The sequence below is a fragment of the Anolis carolinensis genome, chromosome 1 (assembly GCF_035594765.1).
Source record: "Anolis carolinensis isolate JA03-04 chromosome 1, rAnoCar3.1.pri, whole genome shotgun sequence".
Classification (NCBI taxonomy): domain Eukaryota; kingdom Metazoa; phylum Chordata; class Lepidosauria; order Squamata; family Dactyloidae; genus Anolis; species Anolis carolinensis.
In genome coordinates, this window is record NC_085841.1 from 368,737,904 (window position 1) to 368,742,914 (window position 5,011).

A 5,011-nucleotide genomic window follows, 5' to 3' on the forward strand; every position below is an offset into this window, starting at 1 on the left:
AAAATCTGAAGGAGTGATGGTAACATTCAGAGATGAGCGTTTTTGGTTGACCTCGGAAGAAAAAGCAAAAGCTTTCTATACAAAATTGAAGAAAGACATGGATGGAAAGAAACTGGCGGAGTGGGAGAACCCAAACAAAAGAGCGAGAACAGTATCCCCAGAGAAGGTGGATATTCCAAGCGGAAGGACAAAGATGCCTCTGGAAAAAGTAGTGGAGGGGAAAGAAGGAAAACAAAGCTATGGAATGGTCCCTTAAGTGCTTTTCAAACAACGTCAATGGGCTAAATTCACCTAGTAAAAGGAAAAAGCTTGCAAACCAACTGAAGAAAGAGAAGTATGACCTCATAGCTTTACAGGAGACAAACATATCTCAAAGACACGTTGCCCACCTGGAACAAAAATTATTAGGGAAGGAATTTTATTCATCTGCACCAGAAAAGAAGAGGGGAGTGGTAATTTACATCAAGGATACTATACCAGCAAGGCTGGCATTCAAAGACACAGAGGGCCAAAAACCAAATACATTGAAAATCTCCAAAAATTGATTTCAGATCAGGAGGTAGGCAACATAATGTTAATTGATGATTTCAATGGGGTGATGGAAGCACAATTGGACAGAAACCCACCAAATAATAAAAAAGGATCAATTATGAATATGGATGAACTGACATTTCTGATCACCAAAACCCAGGGTAAAAGGAAAAATAGGACTAACTGGACTCCGTTCAAGGATTGGATGAAAGAAAAAAACAAAACCTACATTTAAAATGAAGAGAGAAAACGGAATAGACTATAACACAGCTTAAGACAAACACAGTGGACAATTTCATTATTTTTTCTTTACGACACCCCACTATAAAGAAGAAAGGAAGTTCTATATATTTCTTTTTCTTTTTAAATTTTTTTTCTTTTAATTTTTCCCATTTTTATGTATGTGTGTGTGTGTGTGTGTGTGTGTGTGTTCCACAGAATTGGAGCATAGGTCGAAAAGGCTCTACGCCTTGTAGCTTCCAGGTGTACCTCCCTTGGGCCTGGTACGTATAGGAGATTTTCCTGGGAGGATCAAGGTGACCACTGATGGAAAAAAGGAATGAGGCAGTCCCTAAGATATAATGGTCCTTGGCCATTTCGAGCTCTAAATGTCAGGATCAGTATCTTGTAAGAGATCCGATGTTCTATTGGTAGCCAATGCAGTTGTTTCAGAATCGGTGTAATATGGGATCTTATAGATGATCCCGCTAGCAGCCTGGCCGCCGCATTTTGGACCATTCAGATCTTCTAGGTTTTTGTCTTCGTATATAACAAACTGACCAGCCAGCAGAGTCTTGTAGTAAAGGTGTTTATTCAAACACTAGGAAGGCTACTACTAAAGCTTTGGCTACACCAGCATTATATCCCAACCATCAGTCATTTAATTACATTGCAGGTGTAACAACCAGAGAGTATGACTTAAAGGCACAGTATACCACAGGCCCTCTGCTTAAAAAGTTTGAGGAGGCCTGGGTTAAAGCCTTGTCCTGGCTGAACTGCTGACCCTCAAACCCCTCCAGTAGGTTGTTGGTCATGGAGGCGGGTCTGTGTGCCAAATTATCATAGAATCATAGAATCATAGAATAGTAGAGTTGGAAGAGACCTCATGGGCCATCCAGTCCAACCCCCTGCTAAGAAGCAGGAAATCGCATTCAAAGCACCCCCGACAGATGGCCATCCAGCCTCTGCTTAAAAGCCTCCAAAGAAGGAGCCTCCACCACAGTCCGGGGCAGAGAGTTCCACTGTCAAACAGCTCTCACAGTGAGGAAGTTCTTCCTGATGTTCAGGTGGAATCTCCTTTCCTGTAGATTGAAGCCATTGTTCCGTGTCCTAGTCTGCAGGGCAGCAGAAAACAAGCTTGCTCCCTCTTCCCTATGACTTCCCTTCACGTATTTGTACATGGCTATCATGTCTCCTCTCAGCTTTCTCTTCTGCAGGCTAAACATGCCCAGCTCTTTAAGCCGCTCCCCATAGGGCTTGTTCTCCAGACCCTTAATCATTTTAGTCGCCCTCCTCTGGACGCTTTCTAGCTTGTCAACATCTCCCTTCAACTGTGGTGCCCAAAATTGGACACAGTATTCCAGGTGTGGTCTGACCAAGGCAGAATAGAATAAGGGGGAGCAGGACTTCCCTGGATCTAGACGCTATTCCCCTATTGATGCAGGCCAGAATCCCATTGGCTTTTTTAGCAGCCGCATCGCATTGTTGGCTCATGTTTAACTTGTTGTCCACGAGGACTCCAAGGTCTTTTTCGCACACACTGCTGTCAAGCCAGGCATCGTCCCCCATTCTGTATCTTTGATTTCCATTTTTTCTGCCGAAGTGAAGTATCTTGCATTTGTCCCTGTTGAACTTCATTTTGTTAGTTTTGGCCCATCTCTCTAGTCTGTCAAGATCGTTTTGAATTCTGCTCCTGTCTTCTGGAGTGTTAGCTATCCCTCCCAGTTTTGTGTCGTCTGCAAACTTGATGATCGTGCCTTCTAACCCTTCGTCTAAGTCGTTAATAAAGATGTTGAACAGAACCGGGCCCAGGACGGAGCCCTGCGGCACTCCACTTGTCACTTCTTTCCATGATGAAGATGACGCATTGGTGAGCACCCTTTGGGTTCGTTCGCTTAGCCAATTACAGATCCAGCTAACCGTAGTTTTGTCTAGCCCACATTTTACTAGTTTGTTTGCCAGAAGGTCGTGGGGGACTTTGTCGAAGGCCTTACTGAAATCCAGGTACGCTACATCCACAGCATTCCCTGTATCGACCCAAATTAGGTCCAAGTTCATCATTGGTGGGTTCAGAGTGCTCTTTGATTGCAGGTGAACTACAAACCCCAGTACCTACAACTCCCATGGGGGTTCTTTGGGCCAAATGTGATCCAGGACCATTGTGGGTAGGGGTCACAGGGCTGTGTCTTGATACAGGGTGAACTACAACTTCCATCCTGTTGAGTTAGTGCCCCAAACCCCATTGTTTAGTTCTTCAGTTGTTGATCAATTCCACTCTGTTTGCTGTGTACCATAGAAAGGGGTAGGAAAGGGTTATGGGAGAGGCAGTGGGCGGGGACTTGCAAATTCCACACCAATGGAGAGAGAAAGGAACACTGGGAAGTGTCTGTAGTGCAGGAAAAACAGAAAATCTAGGGGGAAATTGTCTCCAAATGGAAGCCTTCACTTGGGTGGTGGGCAGGATGGTGTTTGTGGAGGACGTGGGAAGGGCTCTTGGACTTGTTCAGGGTGCTTGCTATGATCTGCAGTGTCATTGGAGGCTCCTCAGCACTCAGCTGTTTGTGGAGGTGGGAGCCTGTCTGTGTAAATGGACACCCGTGACACATCACACTAGAGTGTAAAGTGGGCCATATTGCATCAATGTGCCAAGTTTGGTAAAGTTTCGTCATTCATGGACATCACAGTGGTCTGTGGGAGGTGAATTGGATGAAGGTACTGCAAATCCCACAATCCTTGCTCTGTCCTACCCCAAGCTGCTGCAGCATATAAAGTGTGTCATTTCGGATATGTGTGCCAAGTCTTGTTCAGATCTGTCCTTCCTTGTAGTTGCAGTGGTCTCAGGAAGTGAGTGAAGGTACTGGAAATCCCATGATCCATGGTACATCCTCCTCCAAACTGCACCTGGGTGTAAAGGGAGTCACAAGGGTTCTGACTCACAAGTCTGGAGACCCATCCCAGTCTACTTTCCGCACCGGAAGGAGAGGGAGGAAGCCTGGCCTCTCCCGGTCCACCAAGAAGACAGGAGGCGGGGTGGCCCGGATGCTCTCCCCACAGAGGGTGACTGCTCCAGGCCCTATGCGCGGGCAGATGGAAAAACGCTTGCTGCAACATCTTAAACTACCGACATATCAATAAGCACAACATGTACTTAGGGCTCCCCTGCACGTGTTCAATGTAACTTCCTCCAGCGTTAGTATGCGTCAGATAGTATGAAGGCAGCCTTTCAAAGAGGGATTCGTTCTGCCGGAGGGGGCCCTCCTGCCCCCTCCGGCGGGTCTGCGCACGGGAGGTGGAGCGCAGTAGGGCCTCGACGGGAACTCGCCTGACCTGGGCTTGTCCGCATCACGATCGGCTCGGGTCGGGGGCCGAGGGCTCCGAGGCTCCGGGAGTGTGGGGCCGTCAGGCTCCGCTGCCGCGCCTGCCCCGTCCGGCGGGTCTGCGCCGGGGCGTGGAGCGCGGTAGGCGTCGCCGTCGACGCGCCGCTCTTCCCTTTCCGCCGAAGGACGGACGTGTCCCAATCCGGGGGGGCGCAAGGGGGGGACCGAGTCGCTTTCCTCGCGCCGGCCGAGTCCGTCGGGTCTTCTCCGGACGCGGAGCGCGGTGGTCGTGCTCGGTTGTTTCCCCTCCCTTACTCGCGAGGTGCAAAAAGTCACGTCGCTGAAAATCTCCGCGCGCGTACCGGCGAGGCGCGCACGCCCTCCCCTCGGCAGTTTCTGCTCCCCGTCGGCCTCCACGAGTCTCCGCCGCCTCCCCGGAACTCCAAGGCGGGCGAACCCGAGCGGTTTGCTCCCGTCTGCGGAAAAGAACCGGCGAGAAGCGCCCCGCCAGGACGCCGCCGGTCCACCGCGGGCAGGGCCGCCCGAGCGGAGGGCGCCTCCCCGGCACTCTGACTCGTGGAACCCGGGCGGGCGGGCGGGCGGGGGGCTCCCGTCGGCAGTAAAGAACGGGGACGACGTAGGGCCCCGCGCCTTCCCCCGGGGAGCCTGCGGGAACCGCGTCTGGCCGATTCGGGAGCCGGCGCCCGTCACCGGGGCCGAGGCGGGGAGGCGTCCGCCCTCGCGGTACCCTTAACGGCCGCCGAAGGCGCACGGCTCCCCTCGGCCAATCTTCCTCCAGGCGCCGGGGAGCACGACGCAGCCGCGGACCGAGGCGTCCTCCCCTCGCCCGCCGGTTCCGCGCCGGTCGCGGGGAGCGGCGGTGAAGCTCGGTCACGTCCCCTCCCTTACTCGCGAGGAGCGAAAAGTCACGACGGCGAAAATCT